Below are 12807 nucleotides of genomic sequence, written 5' to 3' on the forward strand. Positions count from 1 at the left end.
TATATATTCAAATTATGTATAATTTCAATCTATACATAAAATAATAGCATTACAATATTTCAATAAAACCATAATTGAGTGGCCTGATAATCGTGACTAAATATTTGCTTTTTTTTGCCCAAACCTTTTAAGAATAGTTTAACTCCGTTGTTGACAAGTGATTAATGAATAATTAAATTAAGAATCCCTGGGCGATGAATTATATTTATTGTTTATCAGGTTCATGTAGAAAAAAGACTTCTACAACATGATGAACAAACCTTCAAGAATATCGATGCTGCATCTCAGAAAAATTTCCAGTTCGCCTTGCTTCCCTTGATTTAAAAATTTTACTATCAAAAATGATTTAATTATTAATTTAATATCAAACATTCTATTCAAAAATTTACCTCTTATCCCAGAAAGATAGACATAAAATTCCATTTTCAATTCAAAATTAAACAATTAAAAAATCTACTGACTGCCCGAGTCCCAATTCCGAATATTCCACATTATCATCCACGTGTCTTTTATTGGGCACTTCTGGTCTACAACTGTTTTGGGGATCCACAGGGGTGTCGATTTAAAAAAAGATTATCTGGCAAAACTTATGTGAATATCCATAGTCATAGAAAAAACGTTTACTCAAAAAGCTACATTCTAATCATCTAGGTATAATTGGCATCAAGTCGGGGATGACAAGTTGGCTGTAAGTTATAATCCAGGTTGGAAAGGCTTAAATTAATTCCTGATGAGGTGTAGATAGTTGACCGTAGATTAATGATTGGAGAAGTTTGTCGGGGGGTGCGGTCAGCAAAGAACAACATAAATAAACAAAACCATATTTATTCATTTTATGCCGACGTTTCGACCTGAGTTTCAGGTCTTCATCAGGGCTGAAGCTATAAAATAAATAAGCCAAGGCATAAAATAAACAAAACCATATTGTTTATTTATGTTGTTCTTTGCTGACCGCACCCCCCGACAAACTTCTCCAATCATTAAATTAATTCCGTTTTTAGGAAAGCGCATTAGACAACTAAGGGTACGTTTACACTCGTAATTACATATTTATGTGCAATCGTTGTTTTAAAAACATATCAAATATCTAAAACGTACAATTTAGTTCACCACAAATTATCGGATGGCTCAGTTTATCCTCACATATAGTTGGGATGATGACACGTCTAATATCTTGTCATAGATCCAGTTTCTGGTTTTGGAATGCTGATTTCTGGCTTTATACTTATACCTAAGGGACAAGTGGACAAGAGGCTGTTGAAAAGCCAGAAACGGGAGGAGGAAAGACCGAGGTGAACTGGAGATAGGAGAGCAGTCATTAGTTAGTCGGCTTATCAGCGGTCGTCCTGCGTTAATTAAAAATATCCCCAGCCTACCTGGAGTGGGAGAAGGACGTTACAGTTAATCGGACTACTGGTCTACTTGTCAACCGGCAGCGGTCTTACCTAATACTCTGTAATGGGTGCTCAACTACATCGGATAATACAGGATTATGACTGGATCATTATATTAGTTTAATTACTGAGCAGGCCTAAACATATTTTCGTTAAGAATAATAGAATAAATAGAAAAACGAAATTAAAACCGTTCCTTCAAGAAATAGATTTTATTTTTGTTAGTTGGTAAAAATAAAATAAATTCAATACCAAATAATTATCAATTTTATACTATACTCAGTATTTTCGAACCAGATGTTTTTATGTTATTCACTGTGGCAAACATTCCCATAATAATTTTCCAAATTAATTGTTCAGTGGACAGATTGAAAAAATCCAATTTCAACAGATTACAGAAAAAGTACTTTTAACAATATTTCGCGGTGTTAAATATTTTTCGAAAGTATGGCACAAATAAGTTTATAAAACGTACATTCTGCTCTTAACCATTTATTCATTGCAAAAATATTAGAGACTTTTTTTTTATACTACTTTTTATTTATTGATAGATATTACACTCTGCCACATTGTTGTGAGCAATAGATAATAGTGATGAATGATCTCATACATACTAAAATAAAATAAATAAATTAAATAAATGAATAAAAAAAAAAAAAAACTCTCTTAAAATATATACAAACAGAAGAATAAACAAAATGAACATAATCAAACTATCTGTATGAAAAATAAATAAATAAAATGACATAATGATAAAATAATATAGTCTCTAGTCACATTTACACTCTAATATACAATATTTACACAATCGACCTGAGGATCCCTGAGCCCACTCTATCCCCCACGTGTGAGGGGTAGAGCAGAGCTCAAAAGATCCCAGCGCATCCCTCTCGCAGCATACTATTATAGAATTAATATTGAAAATTGTAAGAATGATTTTATATAGTTATCTAGTCAACTAAAAGGCTCAATTATAGGTTAAGTAAAATACATTTTTTTTTTTTTTATTTAAATGATCAGACTGGCGAAACAGACTAATACAGTACACATGAGCCCGCACAGTTAAATTCATGTTAGAGCTTTATTTTTATTTAGGAATTTTTCCTCTTATATAACATGCAACTTTCTGTGTTAAATATTATTATTTCTAAAGTTGTTGAATTTTCAACGATATATAATATGTATTTATTACTACTCTTATTTCCGGCAGTGTTTTTGAACAAGGAAATATATTTTTCCTGTTATCTTCCCCTGTTAATAATTAATTATTTTCAATTTTTATTGTTATCCATTTTTCACTTCTAGTAAAAATTTGAAATGGTTAACTATTTCAAAAAAGCAAAATTAAAAGTACTTTTGAGAAAGCCACATTCAAGTCCTTTGAAACTATTTCATATTATGAGTATATAATACATTGAAGCTCGGAATTAATGAAAAATCGTTTGAACTGTATTTTTAGAAAATCGAAAAAATGGGCATAATTGATTTTATAATGTGGCACTTCCGGCCTGTCGATTTTGTTGCTGTACATCCCGAGCATATGGTCGCCTTAAATACGTTATTTCATTTTTACTTCACACTTGAGCTAGGCTCTTCGCTCGCGCTCACACACACTAAACAGTGGGTCATAATAACTAAACTAAATTTATGATAACCTATCAAGTATTAACTCATGGACTATAAGAATAACTAACGATCACAAAAATCATTTGATAAATCGAATTATATTAAGAAACTAAAAACAGAACAGGTTGTTAGTTTTAAAGGTTACTATTGAAAACATGGCAGTGATTAGGAACCAAATTAAAAATTTAGAAGGAATTTTTACGTTAGTAGAGATGTTTGTTTTTTTGAGTATGATAAGAATAGATAAATGGGCAGTTTGGAATTTTGGCAATCTCAAATAATTTTTTTGTTGTCGTATTTTAGCTAACACAATGTTGGACTACTTTCACATATCTTAAAAGGTTATTATTAAAATGGGGCAATAAATTTACGGACAGTGGATTCTAGAAGAAGAAAAAGAAAAAAAAACTACACGTCTTAATTAAGGAATATCCTGTTGCTCGTTTATCTAATAGTTTTTCTCTTAAATTCTCTTTTCTAAAATTTTATATCTAATCAAATTAATTATTACAAGAAATGTAAGCAGAACCAATTCCAAAACAGGTTTGAAATTGTTATCTATTATTTTAATTCTTTGATGCAATTATGTATGAAATTAGAATATTTAAGTTGTTTATACCATCGTTCTTGGTTTCAACGAAATTTATTATTAAATGAAATGTGTTGTCATATTTTTAAAATATTTTATTGAATTTAATTTATTTTCTAGCATTAATCTTATTTATTAATGTTAATTAATTTATTTATTTTATTTTATGATTAACAAATTTATTTTTTATTATCATTATGGTTTATAATCCGATTTTTCACCATTCTCAGCTACATTATCTTCGCATTTGAATGTAAGTATGTCTTGAAAATCGTCATATGTTTTGCGGAATGTTACCTTAAACTGTATTCCAATCGTGTAATATTGTACTATTCATGACCACATTGACAGATGGAAGTTACATGTTTCTTTAATTATTTTAAATGTTTTTTGTGAAAAAAATGATAAAGGTGTTTCTCTTGTTGGTTCTTCAATCCTCTGGGTTCAGGTAGCCTCCAACGGCACTCCATCTTCTATAAAATGATACCTTTAATAGGGGAGGGGAGGAATTGTCTTTTTTCAGGACTCAAAGACAATATATTCGAACTATTAAATTAAAAGTTTTAACCAATATTGTCTTTTGATCGAGTCTGGCACCCAGGACTGCTATACAACTTCCTCATTATCCGTTCTTATCTCTCCGACATATTATTTCAAGTAAATTACAATGACGCTTATTCATCCCTTTTCCGTCATTCTTATGGTGTACCTCAGGGTAGTATCCTCGGTCCTATCATTTATACAGTTTTCACAGCTGACATCCCAACCCATCCTAACACTATCCTCACCACGCATGCCGATGATACGTGTCTATTGTCAGTGAACAATGATCCTTACATTGTATCCCAAACCCTCCAATCCCACATCACCACCATTGAATAATGGTGCTAAAATTGGAGGATTAAAATTAATTCCAATAAATTCCACCAAATCACATTTACCTTTCGTCGTAAACCAATGACCTCTTGCCATCCTTTAATAATACCCCACTTATTCCTGTAAAACAGATCCGTTACTTAGGACTACATCTCGACAAACGACTGACATGGAATCCTCATACAAGACTGAAAAGACAGGAAACTGCTCGTCGATTTCTACTATTACAACATTTACTAGATAAACGGTCTAAATTGCTAATCCATTACAAAAGACTGATCTAAATGACTATTATAAGGCCTATCTAGACATACGAAGTTGAGCTTTGTTGAGCCTTACAGTCCAAAATCCTTCGTAAAATCCTTAATGCTCCTTACTTTGTCACAAATCAAGTCATCCATCATGACCTCAATGTCCCATATGTAGCCCATTTGGCCAAAACCAAATACCATTCAATGGAAAACTTCCCAACCACCCAAATCCATTTGTTTCTAACCTGGCATCTCCTTCATTACCTAATTATCCTCCTAGGCGTCTTGAAAGAAGATGGGCTCGAGATCTTCTCCTCTCGAAATGTTATTGGAGTTCTATCAATGGGTATATACCCCACATGTTTGTATCATGCCACTATGTCACCTACAGCGAATTTACTTGTATATATTTTATATAGTTGTAAATAACAATAAATAAATGATTAAAAAAAAACCAATATTGTAATGCAATATACGATACCCTCAAACAGGTATGTCATCTTGTATTACATGGCAAGCCACTTACTAATTTTGTTTGAGGAATGAACGAGGACTGCGTGATATTGTTTTAACAGGACGAATGTTCTGCCTTACATGATTTTATCCTGAACAAAAAACGTTTTCGTTAAAATCTTGACTTAAAAATTGTTTATGAAATGATCGATTAGTACATAAGATATTTATATAAATCAAATCATACTATATAAAATACTATTATATTTTTAATAATACAAATACGGACACTTTAGTGTAGAATACTACACACCGGACATGGAAAATACTTGAAAAATATGTTTTGCATATTCCGAAGAAGGAGTATTGCAGCGGTATAGCAGATAAAGTTCTATATATATAGCTTGCATAGATAGCGAACACTTCCAGAGGAAAAGATAGCCTCAAGCAGCAGTCGTGTTCTATCTCTGCCTGGTCTAGCTATTGTAGCTGTGTTGCACCGTTGCTTCTACTTAGGGCTTAACATCGGTCTGTTAGTGAGTAGGTGCCATGTAACGAAGTACAGAAAGCCAAGCATTCGAATAATCATTACAAATAATCTAAGTCCTTATAGTTACATCATGGCAGTGTTCTGGGGAGTTCTGTCTCATACCCTGAACCATGGTTTTGGATTCTTCTATTTACAAGTGTGCAAGAGATAACTGAAACATTGTCGTCCTCTCGTTCTTAGGACAAAGTTAACAATTGTCTGTATCGAACAATGAGCGGTGTTGTGACAAAAATTCAAAAAGCACTGAACTGGTCATATCAGTTTATGCAAAATGGCCTTAGATAACGAATTATGCCAAGTTCACGTTAAAAATATACTAAATATTATATTTTATACAAGATATAAAAATTCTTTTTGGAGATACTAAACCTTACTAGCTATCCAATGTCAGTTTTACCCATATAAGTGATAAGGTAATATTATTTTGGGATGAGATAGACGAAACAACATTAAGAACTGGTAAATTAGTGTAGTTAAATGAAAGTTTTTCTTCTCAATCCAAGAATTATTGATTTTGATATCTTTTTAGTTTTCTATGCTTTAATTCTGACATAATTCATACTATTTACGACTGTGGGATGTATTTTTTTTCCCTTCTAGTGAAATAAATAAAAAAGTTTGATTTACTAGACATTTAATTAAAGAAATTACTTTTTCTAGCGTTTACCAGGAACGAAATAGCTTATTTGTTTTATTTAACTACTCAAACTGTTAGTTTAAATTAGATTTAATAGTCCTCATTTCATTATTTAAGTGAATTGATATTTCCCCAGAAGAATCGATTCACAAATCATAAAAAACATAATTGATGAAACATCGAATAAGAAATAGACAATGAAATAAAAAATACTCAGATATAATTTTATTTCAATATTTATTTATTTGATTAATTTTTGTTCTGAATTCCGTGGTTATATCTGTAGATATAGTTTGTATTTCTTTACAAACCCAAACAGCTTCTTCCAATTTTCTGGCCAAAGAAGGTTCTTGAAGAGTCCAGCACTTGAACAGTATTCCAGGATATGCGCCGTCGTCAAGAGATAATTCCAGCAACGTCGTGTTTCGTTGAATTGGTTCATAACCGATTTATTATAATCATAAAGCGCCATGTTTCTATTAGGTACTGGAAATAAGGTGCATGCTTCTTCGGCAGTAGTTTCTGCTAGTTCGTTCCTCGTTATACATGCGTGACAAGTCACATCACATTTACTCTCCGACATAAAACATGCCCTTCACTTTACATTGACAATCACCTTATACCACAAACAAACACTGTAACTTATTTAGGCACCTATGGCAGAAGGTTGGCACGTAAAGACAAAACGTAAAACGCTAAATTCCCGAGTTGCCGCCGCGTACTAACCAAGGTGGGAGGGTCAAGATTCATTCTTCGGGACCGCCGAAAACTGACTGGCAACGAACTTTACGTTTAAAACGAGACCACCACACCGACCTACGTATTTCGACTGTAACGAACCACATTCATATGCCTTACAAACGGTTTCAGAACATACTACGTGGAAATTTCAATAAATTTGTACGACAGATGGTAACACATGACATCCCTGATGTAAATCAGTGTAGGCTGAAGAGGAGTTGGATGAGTGACCTACTAGTGTAATCAAATAATTTACTTAACGTCAGGAAGAAGCACCACTGGGTCTTGTCTCCCCCATGCCATTCCTGAATAGTACAGCCCATTTTCTGATTGTAAACTAGATTTACACGTTCAAATAAACAAATAGCTAAGATGAAAACTATTTTATTTGTTGTCTGCATTTGTTTCAATCAATTTTTTAATAAACTGGCAGTGATCAGTTTTTATATTTGTAAATATTTTTACATATTTATATACTATTTATAAATCATAAACGTTTCCATATTCTTTTGCATGCAATTTTCGTTTAGGCTTGACATCAACTAGACTAAAAAGGTGAGTGAAAGACCAGTAGGTTTAGATTTTCATTGTTACTTATTATAATAAATGTTTTACTTTGCTTATTTTTTTCTTATTTATTATTGTATATTAAGACAGTAATTAACTTAATTTTTTTTATTTTTTTACAGTCCTGGTGCCGGTGTAAGAGTGACAGTCTTTCCCCTGAGGTAAGCCAAATGCTTGTTACTTTGACTTCAAAGTGGATAAAAAGAAAAATCATTTATTTAAAATTATCCAAAAAATAAATAAGTATTTCAGAAGATTTTTATAATTTATGAACAGGTTTATATTTACAGAACTTATAAAGTCCGTTCCATGAGAAGAGGGAATTCCGATAAATATGAATTGCAGGTTGGGTGTCATTGTCTCTTTGAAGGAGTTTTACAGGATTCAGCCATAAAGAGGGCGGAAACACCTTCAAAGAGATATCACCCATCCCGCAGTTCATCGTTCATGTTTTAGTTGATATCCCAATTCTAGTGGAACGGGTTTATTATGTTATCACATTTAACCACAAGTTTAGTTTACTCTATAAGCTAAACATGATTATTTTCATACACACCCCAGAAATTTCTGATAAGTAAGGTGAGTAACCATTTCATGTTGATATCAATAATTTTATTCTTATAAAATATGTCTGTTTGTATATTAAAAAATAAACTAAGCCGGTATAAGTTCTTAGGATGCTTTATTTTGTGTGGCTTTAGTCATTTATAGAAAACATTTAACAATGTACATATTACTGTTTTATCGGTAATGATATTATGGATAACTAGTATGTACTCACATATACCTTGCTATAATAACACTTTACAAAAAAGTTACATCTAAAACTTGTTTTAATTTAATAAAAAAACTGATTAATTAATACAATCTATTTATTTGAAAAGTAAAATAATTACAATGATAAACTACATTTAGATCCTTCAAACTTCAAAAAATCAGTCCATATAATTAAATTTAGTCTGTATGTCAAAAATGGTTGAGCTATTTAGTTTTTAGAGGGAAATTATGATATAAGGACCAGAGCTAATCCATATCAAATTAACCAATTTAATTTAAACGACATATGTGTTGACTATTTGTTAGATATTCATATATATTTTATTTTGTAAGCGTTCATTTTGTATCGTTGTGTCAGTCTTATTTGCATTTAAAAGAGTTTTCTGTTAAACTTTGAAACTCCTTGGTTTGAAAGATTTTCGTTTTAAATAATAACATAAATATTAACGTTTTCAAATTAAAAACCTCCTCTTTTAAACGGATAACAGTCCACATTGAACAATTAATGCTTTCAATGACAGAACCATGAATTGGACTGTTCTCAGCTCAACATACAGTAAGAGAAAATCAAGTACTCACTATTTTATTTCATTTTTCTTTTGGTTATATTGTTAAGTAGATCTGTGTCTTTTTTAATACATATATTTTTTTTGTAGTTAGCTACAAGACCTCTTTGTAATATTTTTTTTCATTGTCATGTAGATAAAAGAAGTAGTGTTTTACTTTATTGTAAATACTCCTTTTTACTAAAGATTAAGAGTATTGTTTGTAAACTGGTGGGGGGAGTTTCGCCCTGATTCCATGTTGGACAGAGAGCCTTGTCACCTAACCTAGTGATATTAGCTAATCTGCTTGATCTAGTGTGTATATAAAAAAACGACTGTTTCGTTCACTGTTTTCGTATTCAGAGTATTATTTCCCTATTCTAATAAAAAACTTTCCTACAAAAAAAAACCTTTTTTTATAAGTTTTTCCCTACGGTTACGTAACTTTGAATGGAGTATTAATTTGGGTTTTTTTATCTGTATTACAAAAATCGATACTTATTGATCTATGTTAGCTCTGATCTAGTAAACCTAAAGAACTTGTATGTTTCGATGTGCTAGATTTGGGAACTACAAATACGGTTCCAAAAATATTTTTCCTATTAGACACTCTCAAACATCTGTTATCTTACTGTTGCGTAAAAAGCTTGAATACGTAGACAACTTTTATAATGGTTATTCTTTTAATGTAGATGTGCAATAAGGTTGGGTTTAAAAAAAATATCTATTTCAAGAGATAATTAAAAAATTTATATGAAACTAAATTTTGTTATTTAAATAAATTGAAAACTATTAATCTCATCAAAGCTGGTAAATCAAAAAGTAATTAAATTTTCAACATAAAAAAATCTAAATCGGATGTGCATTAAACATTGATCAGCTTTTCGATATCTTTATGCAGCCATCAAACTCTGGATACTTTAGGTTCCATTGAGTTTTTTTTTGTCTATTGATCGATCCTTCTTTTCCCAACATAAATTTATAATTTATATAAAATATATAATATATTTATATCAAATATACTTTATGATGTATCCAAATTTAACGTGGGTGGAATTTTTTTTTTTTTTAATTTTCTAGTTAATAGTATCCTTTCAAGATTTTTTTACATGACACAAATACTAAGTGAATCCTTTTGCAACATAAATCTAAAAATTAGTGGAACAAAATTTAATAAAAACTATATTAATTCACTTGCAGGAAGATTTTCCATAATTTGATTTTTTTAGGCTCATTGGCAACATCGCAAAATTAGTCATCATAAATCAGTAGTTTTTATTCTTTTGACTACTTACCTACTTTTACTCCTTTCACATTCGCATACTTAAATAATTATTTCCTTGAATACTTTCTTGTATATTATTGCATGCAAAGTTTACCTTTACTTATAATGGGTCGATGCACGACGACGTTACAATCTCTCAAAAGGAATCAGCATACCAAATATAATTGTGGGGAGTCTTTCCTTCTTTCCTTTTTTCAGCCTCTCTGAACCCATACAGTTAAGGCCTTTATCTAACCTTGAAAATATTTACTAATAGCGATTAGTGGTGTTTATAAAAAAAAATTACTCATTTCTAACTGCTTTGTAAAATTAGCCAAAACTAGGAATCGGCGTAAAGGTAAAAACGTTACATACGTTCGGTACATAAGTTAGCATCTTCTTGTATTATTTCAATGGTATTAGGTTTGATATTAATTTCCCCATAAAAAAAACAAACAGTAATACTGTTCAGATTTGATAAGATAAGTATAGTCCTGACAAGTGTACCCCTTGCCATCTGGAACATGAACCCATGCTACAGAACCCTGAGGAGGCCAAGGCCACGGTAGGTATTGCGTGCGCTGTGGCAGCCACCCACGCTAATTGGGATCAACGACACACCTACTGCCGTCACGGGAGTTGGCGACCGCTACGTCCAGGATCTCTGCTCGATGATCACCGCGCTAAGGATATAGAGGATAAGCATTCTGCTCAGGCAACATTATCTCCTCCTTTAATGTAATCTAAGTCGGAGATAAGTTAATTGAATGGAATTGCCTTTTAACTAGAACATTCGCAGGTATACCTGAGCATTTCATGTGTTCTATACCACCAAATTGTAGTGTGAGGAAGGAAACGTATTATCATAGGATCTTCCTATGTATTTATAAAACTGTTAGTTTATAGAAATTTTTTTTTCAGATCCCTCTAAAAGAGAAAAAAACAGAAGAATATGAATTAATAAATTGCATTACCTAATTCGTATTAGAAACAGACCTTTTTCTACTATTGACACTTTAAGGCGTAACAATGAGATACTTAGCTGTGGTTTGAAGGGTCCATTCTATGAGATACAACTAAAAATTAGAGGTGATGGGCCTCCACGTGATAATATTTATAATAATAATAGAAATATTTTATTTCAAACTGTATAATATATAACAGGGGTGGTCAAAGAGTCGATCGCTCGCAACTCCACCCCAGGGAATTCCGTATACTATGAACTTTGAAACGATTGTAGAAGACAAAACTTTCCGTATTCTGCATATTATGTATTCATTCGAAAAACCAATCATTCATAACCAGAATAGATAAGGGACGTTTGTTCTCGACAAAAAAACGTGTGGTTAAGAAATTAATGATGTTTTAACAAAAGAACGCATGGACTACTAGAAGAACTATATAGAAGAGGCGGGTCCCGTAAAGCGGTCTCAAGACAATTAAGTGATTACGTACTATCACATTTTATTACTGAAGGTATTATTTAAATGCTATATATTTGTTCGGTTTTTTATAATTTACAAATTTTTAAATACCACTGCTTTATTTATTGTATGGATATAATCGCTTACTTAATTTAAAAGGCTATTTATCATTATTTTTAAAAAAAGTTTAACGATTAAGTATCAAACTAATTAGGAACCAGAATAAATAATGTCATTAATCACTGCAACACATTCGAACATACATGAGAAACACTTTGTTAAAAGTTAATTTTTTTTTTTACAAAGTAAAACTCTGCAAATAAACATATTTAATTTACTGCAATACTTAAAATTTCCTCTGTTATGTCGGTGTTTGATAATTAACGTTATCAGTAAAAATATGACTTATCTTCAGGTTATGTTCTTCTAATTATTATTATAAATTACTGCTAGTTAAAATTATAAAACTTGTATTACAGTTTGTATATGTGCGTAATAATTATTATTCAATTTCTATTCGTGTTGAAGGACTTTTTAACGGAAAATAAATATTGAAAACCAGAAAAAGTAATAAAGAACTGTCAATGTTTTCTTCTAAACGTTTGTAAGAAAATGAAATACACGAATGGTTGTGGTGCGTGATTAAACATACGCCTAGAAAATTTGAATAATTTTAAAATTTGTATAATTTGAATAGATAAAGGGTTACTAAAATTTTATTGTATAATTTGAATAGATAAAGGGTTACTAAAATTATATTGTATAATTTGAATAGATAAAGGGTTACTAAAATTATTTACTCACGAAGATGCCTGACAAATTATGAGGCGTTTGAGTTTGACAAAATGAAAAGGCTTATAATGTTAATATTTTTATTAATTACAATGGTTTACCTCTAACCAGGAGTCATAAACCATAAATTGATAAAAATATTATTTTCTTAAGAAAACATATTTCTTAAAAAATCATTATTTTATTAAATCGACCTTTAAAGAGTCATCCGAACATATTAAAAACTATAAAGTAATAAAAACAATATAAAATGACAATAAAATATTATTTCTATACACTACATGTTAAAACAATATTAGCTATTTTTATCAATTATAATAA

At 30.8% G+C, this 12807-nt stretch overlaps 1 long non-coding RNA gene across 1 annotated transcript in view; it reads left to right on the top strand.

The window, feature by feature from the left end:
- Window positions 1-12807, top strand: part of LOC106685298 (uncharacterized) — a 179288-nt gene that overhangs the window by 103612 nt on the left and 62869 nt on the right. The window contains exon 3 of the long non-coding RNA XR_001343826.1: window positions 7807-7845. This is a non-coding gene — a long non-coding RNA (uncharacterized lncRNA). The remainder of the gene's footprint in view (window positions 1-7806; window positions 7846-12807) is intronic.

The sequence above is a fragment of the Halyomorpha halys genome, unplaced genomic scaffold (genome assembly GCF_000696795.3).
Source record: "Halyomorpha halys isolate HHAL.00 unplaced genomic scaffold, Hhal_1.1 Scaffold678.1, whole genome shotgun sequence".
Taxonomy (NCBI): domain Eukaryota; kingdom Metazoa; phylum Arthropoda; class Insecta; order Hemiptera; family Pentatomidae; genus Halyomorpha; species Halyomorpha halys.